Source organism: Girardinichthys multiradiatus, chromosome 15, assembly GCF_021462225.1.
Source record: "Girardinichthys multiradiatus isolate DD_20200921_A chromosome 15, DD_fGirMul_XY1, whole genome shotgun sequence".
NCBI classification, from domain to species: Eukaryota; Metazoa; Chordata; class Actinopteri; order Cyprinodontiformes; family Goodeidae; genus Girardinichthys; species Girardinichthys multiradiatus.
In genome coordinates, this window is record NC_061808.1 from 464,862 (window position 1) to 481,437 (window position 16,576).

At 44.4% G+C, this 16,576-nt stretch overlaps 1 protein-coding gene across 3 annotated transcripts in view; it reads left to right on the forward strand.

Annotated features, from left to right (window-relative positions):
- The first annotated feature begins 277 nt into the window (after nucleotides 1–277).
- The window catches only part of LOC124882241 (filamin-A-interacting protein 1), a 46,562-nt gene continuing 30,263 nt past the window's right edge, over nucleotides 278–16,576 (forward strand). For all 3 annotated transcript variants that reach the window (XM_047388497.1, XM_047388498.1, XM_047388499.1), the window contains exon 1: nucleotides 278–517. The gene's annotated coding sequence lies outside the window, so the exon portion shown is untranslated. The remainder of the gene's footprint in view (nucleotides 518–16,576) is intronic.

Consider the following 16,576-nt stretch of genomic DNA (forward strand, 5'->3'; position numbering starts at 1 on the left):
AGTTTGCTTGTCGCTGTGGAGTTGGAGCTTTTCAGACGTGTTGAGTTTTGTCAGATAATCACACCTGAAGTTTAATCTCATTCCATAGCAGAGAGTAGATTTAAAATTAAAGCTTACCAAATAAAAGTATGAAGAGAACCAGGCTTAGAACCGGGCTGTAAGCAGGAAGAAGGAGGAGGAGGAGGAGTGGACGTGTTCCTGATACTTCAGCTGTTTGTGAAAGCCTCAGTCAGTTGGACCGCTGGCAGGCTGAGAGAACAGGTTAAATATAGAGCATAGTGTCACCACTGATGACCTCAACCAACCGGTCTGAAACCAGCTGGACATCCTGAGGTTCAGGCTGCTTCTCCTCAGTAATGACCAGGCTGAACTTCATGTTGCTGTGGTGGTACGCACCTCTAACCGTGATTGTGAAGAAGAAGAAGGATCAAAGTTTGACTACAGACTAGAAGGTTTGTGATGTTGTGAGACGGGTCAGCAGAGGACTGAGGTTTGGAGCAGACAGCTGAGAAAACAGGTGAGTGATTCTGAGATCTTCACCTGCAGGTTGGTGATGGAAGCTGCTGATATGATTCATGATGAACACAATATAACAGAGAGTGGATGAAACCTCCGATCCATCCAACGTTCTTTCATGTTCTCCATTCTGAACCAGATCTGAACCAGATGTTCTGTTTAATTGTTCTTCATCAGCAATTCTCCACATCTTGTGTCTCTTTGGACTTTAGCTGCTTTTTCACTCAGCTTTGGTGTGATCCACGGTCTGGCTATATTCAGAAGACTCAGAAACTCTGAGCTTTGAACCAATCAGGAACAAACCGCTGTTTGTCAACTCATAAACATCTCAGCAAAGAATCATTTTAAACTGGCTCTTTGTTACCAGAATATTGTTCTAGAAACACAATTTATTCCAGTTTCTTTTGTTGAATCTGGAAAAATCCCAAATATGAAACAGGGAACATCAGAAATGGGATTTTATCTCCATCCAGAGCCTGGCATTGAGTAGATGATCAGATGAAGGTTATTGTCTTTGACATAATCTAATAAACTTAAGATGCTCTCAGTCAATGCCGGCAATATGGCTTTGCACCCAGGGTGCCCTTCCATCAGTGGGCGGTATGGGTTAGGTGAGCTGAGGCTCAAACTACCTTCTGTTCCTCGTCCACATGTCCAGCCACTGAGTCGTGGTCGTCTCAGTGCGATGCAGATTGGCAGTTGACAAGAAAACACGCTGATAAATGCAGCTGGATCATGATGCGTAGTTTGGTGTCTTATTCACAGCTTCCTATTCAGTTAAAGGTCTATTTCACAGTTTATTAAGGTCTCTGGACTGCATTTCATCTCCAGCTCAAACCTTAAAACACTTTGACTAATCAAACTGATGTTATTGTAGCTAGAGAGGAATGAACAGTTTGAAATGTACAAAACCTTTCATCTATTTGTGAAAATGGTGCCTTGTTGTTTAGGGTTGGCATTAACAATCTAACATATTACTGTGTCAGGTGTTTATTCAGATTACTATTATTATTTTTATTATTATTGGGCTGTTTATTATTATAATGCTGCTTATTTTGATTATTATGTTTTTTTATTATTATAGTTAAGGTGTTTATTTAGAGTTTTTCCTTATTAACTTCAAGAGTTTTCGGATTTGCTGCTAATATTTTTCACCACACTCTCTCTGATCTTCTGGTTTAACTAATCCTAGCGAACTGATCCAGGTTGGTTATGACGCTGTAGGTTATAATCAACTTTGAATCTGTGCCTGTTTGTGGAAACAATATGACCAGTGACATCATGCATCAAGCTGCGTTTAACATGAAAACAATGATTAGAAGATCTGGCCTAGCAGATTCGCCCAAAATGACAATCTGTTTGGTTTTCATTGAGTTTTAGAGAACTGAAGGACAACCACTGTTCAGAGCTGGGCTGGGACACAAAACTGGCCTGGGCATTTTGAACAGAGACTGGCCCACCAGGTATTGATGGAAAGACAATGAAGCCTATGAATGGAAAAAAAACCTTGTGGCACGCTGTCTTATTGGTGTATATGTAGTTGGGTTATGGTCATAATGTCATTAATGTACATTAACATTATCAAGAATCAAAATTGTTGAAACGTATACTGTTTGCAGATCACACAAATAGTTTTTGTTCTGGGAAATTATTCCAACATATCCTAGAAATGATTAAAACAGAAATAAACAAATTAAAAGTATGCTTTGACAGAAATGAACCCTCATTAAACCTGAGTAAAACAAGGATTATTCTTTTTGGATGGCATAAAACAAAGCCTAATGTGGAACTAAAAAATGAAAACACACAAATTGAACAAGTAAATAAAATACTATTTCTTGGTGTAATCAGGGATAACAAAATCTGCTGGAAACCTCATGTGAATTATTTAAGAGCAAAGTTGGCAAAATGCACAGCAATTCTTGGACATATAAGCTATAGTCTGGATTGCAAATCACTGTATATACTATACTCATCAAAGTTTTTACTGTACCTGTCCTATTGTGTAGAGGTCTGGGGAAATACTTACAGAAGTGCTCTCCAGCAGAAATGCACACTTCAGAAAAAAAGCAATAAGGGTAAAACACAAAGTAGGATCCACAGAACATAAAAACCTATTATTTTTAAAATCACGTACTTTGAAATTTCTGGACTTGGTTAAATATAAAACAGTACAGATAATGACAAAAATATTCAGGAAATGTTCACAGAAAGAGATGGAGGATACAATCTAAGGGGAGATTTGAATTTAAAAAACAGAAAACAACAACAGTGAAATGTATGTTCACATCAAGCTGTGGAGTGACTTTGTGGAACAGCTTGGATAGAGAGATGAAGCACAGTATAAACATGAATATAATCAGAAAAGGTCAAATAAAATCCTAATAAATAGGCAAATTGAAGTTGAAGGATATCTGTAAATACTATGGGGCATCGCAGGATGATCTAGGTATCTATGCTGCTTTAAATTGTGCTATCTATTCTTTAAACAAAATGGATGCAATATATGTTCATTGACAGGGATATGTATGTATTATCTGAACCTTGATAAAATATATAGTTCAGAATGTATCTCATAGATGTATATAGAGACCAAAGACATGAAGGGGTGGGGATATAAAAAGTGTGAACTTCTCACACCTTTTCAAACAAATGATTTTGATCCAATAATTCTTTTCAGTTTCTTTTATGTGTGTGGGTGTGTACGTGTAAATTGTAAATACATATATATATATATACATATATATATATATATATGTATATATATATGTATATATATATATACATATATATATACATATATATACATATATATGTATATATATATACATATATATATATATACATATATATATATACATATATATATGTATATATATATATACATATATATATATATACATATATATATGTATATATATATATGTATATATGTACATTTGTTCAAAAGAAATCATTATTATTTCCAAAAAATGCCAAGAAATCATCACACCTGAGTTATTGTTTCAGGATGTAAGAAGGTGCTAACATAGTAGATATTTGAGCTCTTCTGCTCTTCTCTTCTGGAGATGAGCTGCATTCTCTGATGAGCTCAGAAGAACCCAGAATGGGAAGAAGGTAAGCTGGCTGAGGTGGTGTGATGCTTTGGTCTCAGTTCTGCTGGGAAACCTTGGGTCCAGCAGTCATGTGGATCCAGCATCATCCTCCCTGAATCTCTGGGATGTTGTGAACAAACAATCCAATCCTTGGAAGCTACATTCCTACCTTCTAAGGTTAAAGGATCTGCTGCTGACCTTCAGAGGTCCTCAGGAGAACATGAGGTGACTGATTTGGAGAGCTCCTCAGCTTGGTCAGTGCAGATTTCATTTCTAAATGTCATTTTCAGCTGGAGAGCTGCTTTTCTGACAGCTTTCTAACTACGGCCATGTCTCCTATCTGTTCTCCTGTGAACTTTTGATCTTCTCGCCCGCAGTAGAACTGAGTCTCTGCAGCTTTTTGTGGCTGTTTCTCTGGAGTCTGCTATGTTGTTGCTGAGTCTTCCAGCCCAGAGCCAACTGATAAAGACCATGAGATCATTGCTCCATTTGGCAGCGTCCGCCCTCCTGTTTGGTTTCATAACAGATGCTGTTGCCATGACAGCATAACTCAGAGTGTGTTTGTCACACGGCTGATGATAACATCCAGAAGAATCACTCTGGGAATGTGTGAAGATGAAACTCAGAGCTCAGCTCTAAATCATTGGTGTAAAAATGTGGTTTTTTGAGCAAACAATTCATACGTTTAAAGAGTCAAAAGGTTAACATCAGTGTGCAGGCTAGCTGCTACTAGTAGCAGCACAAGACAATTTCTGTGGTGGTCTGGAGGATTGTGCCAGAGAGGTCTTAAGGTCCGGTGTCTTTTGTCTCCTTTGTTCTTTCCTTTTATAACTTTTATGGAGAGAATTTGAAGGCAGAGCCGCGGGGCAGAGGGCCTCCAGTTTTCACAGAGGATTTGGACTGCTGGCGTCATCGAGCTTGGACCTTCTACATTCCAACCTTTGCCCATGGTCATGGGCTCTGGGGGAAAAAGAATGAAATTGAAAATACAAGCTGCTGAGATCCGCTGGGTGGCTGGAACTGTGGAGAACACTGCTGCAGATCAAGCTTAATGTGGAGATATTTTAACTGATTGAAAAGCTCATATCCAGCTTTCCTCCAGGAGCTGGATGTGTTGCGGAAAAGGAAAAGAAGCGATCTATCCTTCTTTGACTCCCATGGCGTCCTCCTTGCCTCCTCCTCCTCTCTCACATGTTGTGAGGGAAATGACCTCATGCTCGGTGCATTTTGAAGGCATGTGAGTCGGCTGTGGCTCAGCTAGATGTTCAGAGTGACGTCAGCTGGCAGAGTGAGAACCTGCTGAGTCTCAGCCCAAAAAGCTTCATCCCCAATGAGTGACCAGGCCTGGGAAAGTTATTTTATATCCCTGAGGAGCAGTTTTGATTCTGAAGACAACTGAGATCATTGAGGTTGTTGGAACAGGACATATTTGTCTCATCAAAGAAGATAAATATTGAAATCCATATAAAATCAGCAGCTTACTCCAAGTCCAACAGCTGTAACCCTGTGAAGGATGTCTGCAGATGTCTGTGAGCTTTTCATCATCATCTTCTGCTAAACAAAAGGTCTAAATGTACAAACCTAACTCTAAGAAAGGAGGACGATTACTTCTTACTGTCAAAAAGAAACATGGAAATAATTGAAACTGGATTCAAAGAAAGTTCAAGCTTTAGAAGAAACCATCTCTGCAGATTTGTTCAGGAAGGATCGGGTTTCTCTCAGGTTCTCCTGCAGGAAGTTTACACAGTTCTCTGCAGCAACTGGTACTTCTGACCCGTTTTCCACACCTGGTTTCACCTGAAACTGGACAGCTTTTGTGGCTTTGTATTTTTGCAGAGCCTCTTGGCTTCCCTGCCCCTCACTCAGCTGATGAGCTTTAACTGTGCCCTGTACGGAAGAAGGTAACGAGGTCCAAAGGCAGGTTCTGTGAACCCAAGTCTGAGTGCAGACGGTCAAACCTGAGTTTTAGCTTCTCACTTATAATCTGGAAGCTGTGAATCTGTCATTCATGGTTTGGTTACCATCAACAGACTGGTGTTAACTCAGAACTCAGGAATCTCAACCAAACATCTGTTGGATCAAACAGAAATCTTTGGTAACACTTTGCTCTGAACGTGGAGGAACTCGACGTGGTTTTGTTGGACCTTGGGTGTCAAATACATCAGCTTAATTAACAGATGTCATACCTGGTGGATAATATAGAGTGCTGCACTAAAATGTCTGTCTGTTAACAGTTTCTGTGTTCAATTTCTCAGTATTCTTTTCTTCTGTGGTTTTATTTTTCTTGAAATGTGTAGACTTCAATAATCCACAAATGCAGCAAGCTAGACCCTCAGCATGATGCTGCCTCCACCATGCTTCTTGTCATTGTGGCCAAACAGTTACAGCTTTTCTTATCTAACCATCTAACTTCTCTCCAGAAGCGTTTGGCTTGTTCTTGCTGGCAGCTGCAGATTTTAGTCCAGCTTAAGGGTGTTGGTTTTGGGGCTTTCTTGGCCAGCTTCCTCTCAGTGCATGGGCGTCTCTGTGGACAATGATCAGGAGCTTTGGAGCAGACAACGTCACAGTTACGCTGTTTCTGTCATGACTGGCCGAAGGTGATGAAATTCTCCTGCATGAAGCTGAAATCCCGTCTGAACAAGCTGTTTGAAGCATTTGACCCAATTGAGATCAGTCATGTTGTGTTCTTTGACCTGTAATGTTGAGCAGTTTTTGCAGAGGTCAGAACATCCTAATGTGCATCTGGAACTTTCCATTTGTAGGTAATTTTTGAGGCTCAGCAGGTTAATGGAAGTTAAAGAAGTGCAGATATATCTCCATACCTGCATATGACTTCACTGTGATCTTTCTGCAGATCTCAGATATTACTGAGACATGTTGTGGTTTAGAGTATTTTGGCTTTATTTGATGCATATGAAAGATGATTTATTTACAATGTTTCAGCAAAGACAGTTTACCTGGAACAAGCCATTTCAGTGTCATTTTCTGAGCCATGGAGTCTTTACTACGGGTGTACCGATTGATCGGTGATGGGGTGATACTTACATATGCAACCAATCTTATTCACTGATCTAATCTACCTCTGCAAAGGTCTAAAAATCAGCCATTGTCCTTTTGCTCTGCCATGAGAGAGGGCTGACTGACTAACCCGCCCACCAGGATGTTTCTGCATGTGCCCGGTTAACAATAGTCTGACCTGACAGTGTCAGACTATTGATACAAAGAGTTGATATCAGCTGAAATTGAATCAGCAGATCAGACTTCTTAAAGATCGGTGATTGGCCAAAAAGAAAAATCCCTAGTTTTTAATGCTTCATTTACAACTCCCTATATTATTATATTATTATGCATTTCTGTCCTCTTCTCTTTGACTTCAATTCATACTTATTGTTGATTAATGGAAAAATGTTGTTTAACAGTTTAACAGGTCTGATGATAAAAGTTGAACAGTATTGGAATAGATTCGGATGCTCTGTTGCTCTGGGTAACGTCACTTCCTGTTTTTGCTGTTGGTGAATTGTTTGGTGTGTGAAGCTCTCTCGTTTGATCTGATTTCTCTCTACTGTGATATCTCTTACTTGTTCTAATACATAAGCACGTTAAAACACTTACTTTCTGTTGCTGCATTTAATGTTTGGGGACTCTCCGTGTCTTACATGGTTTTTCTAGTAGTGGTAAAGGGGTCAATAGCTTAGCTTTAGCTCCACCATGGCTACCCGTTCTGCTTTTTCTCTCTCTGAGTCTCCTCCTCTCTCCTGCTCTCTGTGTGTCAGATGTTCAGTTACTCCTCTGCCTCCTTTAGTGATAATGGGACGTGTAATAAATGTAGCATTTTTGTAGCTTTGGAGGTGAGGGTGTCGGAATTGGAGGCCCGGCTCCACGCTGTTGAAAAACCAGCAGATAGCCGAGGCCCCTTAGTCAGCGCGGAGCCACCGACGGTAGCTCCCCGTAGCAGTCCTCCAGCACAGCCAGGGCCTCAGGCCGGTTGGGTGACAGTACGTAGAAAGCATAGTCCTAGATCCCAGCCCATAGGTCACCACCAACCCGTCTGCGTTTCTAACAGATTTTCCCCGCTCAGCAACACACCCGCTGAGAAACCAACTCTGGTAATTGGCAGCTCCATAGTCAGAAACGTGGCACTAGAGACACCAACCACCATAGTCAAATGTCTGCCAGGGGCCAGAATGGGCGACATCAAATCCTACCTGAAACTGCTGGCTAAGGATCAGCTTAAATACAGTAAGATTGTTATTCACGCTGGTGGTAATGACACCCGGTTACGTCAATCGGAGGTCACCAAAGTTAATGTTGCTTCGGTGTGTAAGTTTGCCAAAACAATGTCAGATTCCGTAATTTTCTCTGGTCCCCTCCCTGATCTGACCAGTGACGACATGTTTAGCTGCATGCTGTCATTCAACCACTGGTTGTCTAGGTGGTGTCCAGAAAACGATGTGGGTTACATTGAAAACTGGTGAACATTTTGGGGAAAACCTGGTCTGATCTGGAGAGATGGCATCCATACCACTTTGGATGGAGCTGCTCTTCTTTCTAGGAATCTGACCGAATTTATTAGTTCTTGTTGAAGTACCCCTTTACTGGGGCCTTCTGCGCGTTCGTTTATTCACCGTAACCTGGAGGAATTCACAACACATTAGAACAAATCACACGGAGACAGCTGTATGTCGTTCAATTACCTGGGTCCAGGGGAAGAAGAGCTCATGTAGGTAGGATACACCGAGACTTCTTCTGCTCTCTCTCACTGGGCTCATTTCTTTTATTAAAACACACACGAAAATGGGCAGCGCCCTTGTTTACAATATTTTCTACGTACACATTTTTCCGGCTGACCATATTTAGACAGGTACTGTCCACCAGCTGCATCCTGTATCTACTGATATAAGCAGGGAGTAACTCAGTCAGTTGTACTATCTCTAATTTTCACACTCCTACAGTTCTCAGTAATTTTCCACTTCACCTCTCCTGTGAGAAATACTTGTGCAGACCACACAATGTCTTATACTAACACATGTTACACATTTTATTTCCCACACTGGTTATGAACATAGTAATAATAATGACGCACACACATAATATATCTCCACAATTTCCCCCTTTTGAAGTCTCCTAAGACTTCACCACTACTTGAAGATGCTTCATAAAATATTTGAACAGTCATTACAACCTGTGGAGCAGAAGGAAATGTTTGTCATCATGCTTTTTGACCTTGCCTCTAATGCCTTTGACCCTGCCTCCAATGCCATGCCATGTGCCCAGGGACTATTGTCTGTCCGGCCTTTGTAGTCCCAAGGATGCTTACAACCTTCTAAATCTTGACAGGGAGTATTGACCCCTCTAACTGGAGGGTGTCTATCCGTGCTTTATTCCATAGTATGTCCAAATATGCCAATATAATATTCTACCATCCTTCTGCTCCCTAGACAGTAATACATATCAGACGCCCTGTCAATTAGTCTTATGGGTTAATCTTCGTCCTCCTCCTCGTTAGCATCAACCGCAAGCAAAGGCATCATATGGGAAGGAGGAGGTGCGGTTTTCCCTTCAATGGTTGTAGTAATAAAGCGAACAATCAAAGATCTTATACATGGTACACAGCAACATCCACAGGTAACCATAATAGCTACAAAAACAGCAATCAACCCTTTCCAGTGTCCAAACATGCCCGTCATCCAGTCTTCTAACGGATTGTCTAATCCTGAGTGCTCATGCAAGGTGGCGGAAAGTGTTTTTAACCCTTCTAAAGCTTTTGAGACGGAACCATCAGGTGCAGTGTTGTTGGGAATAAAAGTGCAACACATATCCCCAAACATCGAACAGACGCCCCCTTTTTCTTCTAACAACATATCTAATGCCATTCGGTTTTGCACAGCCATGGGGGAGGTTGGTGACACTTGTTCAGACAGGCCTTCTACTGCATCCCTTGTTAAGTTAGCTAGACGTAAAACATTGTAATGGATGTAGTTGATGCGGTCTACGTTTTTATTTGGGGTCACCGGAAAAAATGCTGCAATTATTGGGATATTTTCAAAACTTGCTGAGATTTGATCCGCGATTTTATGTTCATTTGGCACTCCCCGTGGTACTCCTATTGCATCAGTGTAAGTGGGGGAGCCTTGACTCAGGTCAAAGGTTCCTGCGCTCCTTTTCATGACGTGCCTTCTTCTTCTACGTGTTAACGCCCTGGTCTTATCATGAGTGGTCGTGGCAGATGTTATATTAGGTCCTATCAGGACCAGTGGTGCCTGTAGCCTGACCATGGCACACAATCCTACAGTCTCTTGTGGGATATTAGTGAGCAGTCTATGGTCTCCGCAATAATAGTAGAGTCCTGATCTTGCCCAGGGACCTATCACTGAGCCTGGCACCGTGATGTTACACCAATCACGAGGAATTTGTCCTACATTTGCCTGTGGTGTTGTGGAAGTGAAGTTAAAGCAAGTGTATGTGCCATTTCTTCGTTGAGGGGTAAATGGTCCTGTTTTAGTGTTATTGGGGATGGGAGGAAAAATGCTGGCTAGTGTGGTGCAGTTAGCTGGTGTGGCCTCCTTAGTTAGTTGTATCATACAATTGTAACCCCACGTGTCCTCTGGATACAGAGGGGCGGGATCTGTGGTAAGATGTGGTCGGGCCGAGGCACAGGCCACACAATCAGCTTTGCTTTGTTCTTTTGCTGTTTGAGCGATCCATTTAAGCCATAAGTTATCATCTGAATATCTCGTAGCCATCTGAATAATGTCTAAAGGTTGTAGGGTGGAATAATCTCTTTTGATGGTTTTACCGTGGTCAGTGGTGGTGTTTTTATTGAAATTAACTTTAATCAGTCCCTGAGGGTCAAACCCCATATACCATCCTGTGTTGAAGTGAATACCTAGAGCCAGATACTAATTCGTTCCATTGATGGGATTCTTCCAACAAACCCCGTTGTAGACCCTTTATGGGCAGTAATAAGGGGATCTTAACGCCTTCGCCTTTCCCTGGGAGCACTCCACCGGTCAGAAAGAATTTTTCAGAGTGAGCTTTTTGTTGTGTGTTCAAGGAAGATTTGGTGGGGATCCAGGTGCGTCCGCTCCATGTTATAACCGCTCCCCACGTCCCTCCGCATAGAGGAGGATTACCAGACTTTGTTACCCTATTGGTGGTGTTATCCGCGCAATAAACTGAGGTTTGTTCGTTGGCGCATAAGTAAAAGTCTACTTTTGTGAAATGAGTGAACTCGTCGCCACAATTTATGACGTTGCAGAGGTCAGTTTGGAATGTGGTTGTCGATCCTAGGGTGTAATTTAACTGAATTCCACCAAAATCTCCAAGGCACTTGTCTGTGGGAGGAGGGGAGACGCTCCACCTGGATATTTTATTTTGATGATGACTGGTACATGTTTGGAAAAGCAGTTCACAATACAAACCTAGAATCAATGTGACAATGAAAAATGATAAAACACCTATACCTCCCGTGACCCAACCCTTAAAGGCCCTGGGTCGTAGATTTTTACCTCCCATTCTTTTCAAAGGTACCTGCAAAGGAAGATAAGGATTAACAATATGGTGAAACACAAAAGACCTCTTTTTGTTTTTTAAAGTTCAGAGTGTTCAGTTCAGTTCTCGGTGGGAGAGCAGCTACGACCACCAGTGAAAGAGAGGAAAGCTCGATCACATCCGCCTCTTCTGTGTGATGTTCTGGTCTTCACTCACAGGTGTAGACTGACCTGGAGCTAAGTGGTCTCACCAGGGGATTATTCTGCCCCTATTGGTGGGACCTCTGATCTGACGGTGCACCTAAGGTGTAGACTAACCTTTAGGTGTAAATGAATGCTTTCTCACCCTAGGGGATTATTCTGCCCCTTGAATTGGGTGAGAAGGGTCTTCTGGTGTGCTGATGTTGTCCCTCAGGTTCTGCTCTGGCAGCGATCTCTGTGGTGCCTCTGCTGCTGCACACTGGCTCCAATGATACCACGTGTCTCCTTTGCCCTTGAGCCTCACCGCATGTGAGGTTCTCTCTGTGACCTGGAATGGACCCGTCCACCTGGACTCTGACCACTTCCGTTTGATGACTTTCAGAAGGATCCACTCCGCGTCTGAGGTGGTGGCTCGAGCCTCGGATGGTTGGGCAGCCACCTGTTTTGAGAATGCTGCAACCAAGCTGTGGAGAGATCTATAGTAATCACGGTGAGACATAGATTCTTCACATTCAGTTAGAAATGGCAACCTGGTATGTGGGCCTGGAAAAGGTCTTCCAGTCTGCAGTTCATGGGGTGTCAACCCATGTCTCTGGCTCACTGAGCTTCTTACTGACATCAAAGCTAAAGGTTATGCTGTGACCCAATTCATTTTGGTCTGTGCACAAATTTTAGCCAATTTGGTTTTGATTGTCTGGTTCATCCTTTCCACCTTCCCTTGAGATTGGGGATGGTACACTGTTCCAAAGAAATGTCTCAGTCCCAGGAACTTTTCAACCTCTCTAAGTTCTTCCTTTTTGAAGTGTGTGCCGTTATCTGACCTGATTTTCGCAGGAAAACCGTGCCTGGGGATGTAGTGATTAATCAGACACTTCACCACTGTTTTGCTGTCTTCCTTTTTTGCTGGCCAGGCTTCTGGCCAACCGGTGAACGCATCCACACACACCAAAAGATATCTGAACCCATTCACTCTCTCAGTCATGTCTGTGTAGTCTATGATGATTTCCTTACCTGCTACTGGGTCCACAGAGAACTTACCTGGTGCAGGCTTCAGAGTGGGTCTCACATTGAATTTTTGGCAGGTGCTACACGAGCTTATCCAATGACCCACCATCTGTTTCAGGTATGGATGCCACCAGTGCTCAAGACTCTTCATCATTTGAGCAGTTCCTGCATGTCCCGGTCCATGTGCTTCTTCCAGCGCTGCTGTGGTCAACCCTGGGGGTAGGATGGGACGTCCGTCTGGACTTCTCCATAGTTCATCCTGGTCTTTTCTTCCCCCTCTAGCCTTCCAGACTGATTTCTCTTCCGGTGAGGCCCCCTTTTGCAGTCTACTCACCTCCTCCAGAGTCGGTTCTGGTGTCCATTCAACTTCAGAGTTCATCAAGATGTGTATGGGCAGATATCCAGCTTTGGTTTTGGCTGCTTGGTCTGCAGCTTGATTTCCTTAAGTCACCCTAGTGTAGCTGTTATCATGTCCTTTGCATTTTATGACCGCTACTTCTTGGGGAAGTAGTAGGGCCTCAGCTAATCTTCTCATTTCTTGCTCATGTTTAATGGGTTTCTGTCCTGCTGTTCTAAACCCTGTTCTCATCCATTGCTTTAGTTCCACGTGCGCTGCTCCCGTGACATAAGCTGAGTCTGTGTGTTTGTCCTTCCCCTAGTTCTAGGGCTGCTATTACTGCTAGCACCTCTGCTCTCTGTGCTGATTGGGTGTCTGTCAGCCCTTCTGCCTTAAGAGTCACAAAGTTTATCCCTGTGTCTTCCACCACTGCATAGGCTGCTTTCAGACCCTCTGTGTCATGTCTAAAACAACAGCCATCTGTGTACAGGTTTCTTGCTTCTGTTAGTGGTTCTCCTTGTAGGTCTGGTCTGATTTTCTCAATTACCGCAACTTTTTCGGCGCATACGTGGGGCTCTCCTTCAGTCATTCTGTCTGCCATGTTGATCCCTTCATGGCTGTAGATGATATTTGGCGCCTCCAGCACCTTACTCAATCTCTGTTGTCTCAATGGTGAGAGTGTGAAAGTTTTGGAATTGACAAATGCCACTACTCCATGTGATGTTAGAATATGTAGTGGATGTCCCATCACCACATGTGCTGTTTTTTGAATTATTTTTGTCAACCCTGCTGCATGTCTGGTACATTCATGGTGTCTTTGTTCCATGTTGTCAAGCATCACGCTAATGTACATTAGCAATGTTCTTACTCCCCCTTTTTTCTGGAACAGCACCCCGTTCGAAGTATGTGCTGTTACAGAAACATCCAAGTGAAAGGGCAATGTGTAGTCTGGATGTGCCAAGTGAGCAGCTTGGGAAAGGCTGGTTTTAAGAGCAATAAATTCTTCCTCTGCTTCTGTTGTCCATTTTAGAGGCACCGTCAAATGGCGCATGCCTTGTTTCTTCACTAAGTCGCGGAGTGGGGCAGTCAGGTCAGTGTATCCTGGAATGTAGGACCTACTGTATCCGGTGAGTCCCAAGAAGGAAAGCATGTCCTTCACCCGCACCGGTTTTGGATGAGAAAGGACAGCAGATTGATGTGAAGGGGACATTCGTGTCCCGGGCTGGGAGATCATCCTGCCCAAGAAATACACCTGTTTCCGGCAAATTTGTAGTTTGGCTTTGCTGACCTTGTACCCAGTTTTAGCTAGGTGTGAGAGCACCACAGCCGTGGCCTCCAAGCATTCAGAAACAGTTGGTGTCGCCAAAAGAATGTCATCCACATATTGAATCAATGTGGTGTTTGGTGGAAGGGGACAGTCTTGGAGGGATTCCTTAAGGACCTGATTAAATATTCCTGGTGACAGAGCAAAACCCTGCGGCAAACGAGTGTAGCGGTACCTGTTTGACTTCTATGGGAATGCAAAAATATCTCTGCACTCCTCAGCTAGAGGCAGGCAGAAGAAGGCATTGGCCAGACCGATGCAGGTGAACCATGCATGTTCGGGGTTTAGATTGGTAAGAGCAACATAAGGATTGGGCACTGGAACTGTAGGAGTGGAAAGTGCTGCATTTACAGCTCTCAAGTCGTGGGCCATTCTCCATTTCCCAGTGCCCTTCTTTTCTACTGGTAAGATGGGTGTGTTCCAAGAAGAGCCGTCAGCTGGTTCCAGCAACCCAGCGTTCCACAGGCCTTCTATGGTGTCAGAAATTCCACTTTCGGCTGCTGGTTTGTGAGGGATGGGATTTCCAAATGGGTCGGTCAGTGTTAAGCTGGAAAGTGATGGGAGAACACTGAATGAGTCCCACGTCCGTGGGGCCCTCAGCCCAAAGTGAAGATGGCATGCTCTGAACTACAGCTGCAGCCATTGGATGATCTGTTTTTTCTCTGCCATGATGTCTTTCAAGTTGCACATGTTCCAAGGTGCCAACGTCTGTGGACATGTTGGTGATGCGGTAGGTGTTACCTGAGGGGGAATAAGATAGATTGGGTGTGGATAAAGAATGCCAGTCAGTGAGAGCTAGGGAGCGTTTTAACACTCCTCCCAGTTCGCGGGCTTCGTGAGCAGGGTGGAGCGCTAGTGAAACATGGGGTACACCATCAGACCACATTTTAAACCAGTAGTCCTGTTCTGTAGACAGCTGCACGGAGGCTACGACACCTTCAGGGGCTACATAAATGTCTGCGGTGGCGATCTCCCAGGAAGTCCCCTCCAGCTCCTCAGCAAAGCTTTCCTGATAACACTCACAGTTATTCCTGTCATAGAAGAGGGTGACATGTGGCGGGTCAGAGGCAGGGACGTAGGGTGCCAGGGTCGAGATCCAGGATTTCCACCGAAGGAAGGACGAGAGGATGCCTCCGCCCGCTGTGGTTTCTGGATGCAGGAGGGCCCAGTATATGTCAGCCATAGGGTCAGCCAGGGGTTGTATGAGATACTGTCCATGAGAGAGGCGGGAATTGTTGCCACAGGCTAGTTGAGTCCCATTGGGCAGATGCACAGACAGTCCATCAGGTCCACATAAAATGGTGGCTCCCATTTTAATCAACATGTCTCTGCCCAATAAGTTGACAGGGTGTCCGCTGACACCAAATAGCTGTGGTTCAAAGTCTGTCCCCCTATCTCGGTTTTTAGGGGTTTGGTGTAAGGTAGGACCTGTTTAGCCCCAGAAAACCCCATGACAGTGGTAGTCCTTGTGGAGAGGGTGGTAGGAGGGGCTTGTTGAATAGTTGAACATGTGGCCCCAGTGTCCACCAAAAAAGGAAGAGTTTGTCCATACACTGTCACGGACAGTAAGGGGTCCTCAGTCCCTCTGTCCGGGGGGTTCTGTGGGGGCCCTCAGTAGTGGTCTGGCCCAAAGCTGGGTTCATCCCAGGCTGGCAGCTGAAGTGAAGGTTGCTGCTGTTGACTTCCACATGGTGGACCACCCCGTCCTCGATACGGGCGTCGCCCTGGGCCTCCTCTGGGTCCATACCCACGCCCGTATGCCTCAAGGTTGTACGGACATTCTCGGCTCCAATGACCCTGCTTCTCACAGTAGTAGCAAACGTCAGCACCCCCACATCACCTTGGTGATCCTCCACGGAATCCACGGCCCCTTGGCCCGCCCCTGCCCCTGAACCGGCCTGGTTGGGCCTGATAAGGACCAGAGGTTGCAGACCTCGGTGCAATCGTGTCCTGATGGCCAGGAAAGGGAGGAGTCTGGGGACCCTGAGAAACCGCACCTACATACATCTCGGTTCAGCATCTCTGAACCAGTTTCACTGTGCCCCCTCATTAGCTGGGTTAGTTCCTGTCTGAGTTTGCCACATGGATTTGCACTGGTCCAGGTTTAGCTGCTGCTTTGCGGGTTAAATGGATTCTGGACTGTACAACTGTCTGACTGCGTATTGGGGATCCGTCCTCAGGATGACTTTGCTGCGGATCTGCTCTGTCTTCTCCATCATCCTGTGGTGTGCTGTGGCTGTTTTTCTGCAGCTCTACAGCTGGGGTAGAGGTGTAACAAGGTGTGGGTGTGAGAAAAGGATTGGGACACAAATACCTTATCTGGCCTCCAGGATCCACTCAGCAGTAAACCCACTGATCCCACCGGATCAGTCCCTGCTACTTCTAAGCCAGAGCTTGGGCCGGGTGTCCCGGGTGGCCCCCGTGCCCCAGCCTCTGAAATTAGAGAAGCTGGTTGGAAGGATTGTTGTGGGGGTGAGCGAAAGGGATTTGTTAGACTGATGCCTCCTTGTTGTTGTTGTTCTTGTCTTTCTTTTACCTCTCTGTCCTGAAAGGCTGCTTTTTCCGCATCCAGAAATGATCCATCAGATGCTGACATAGATAATCCGGA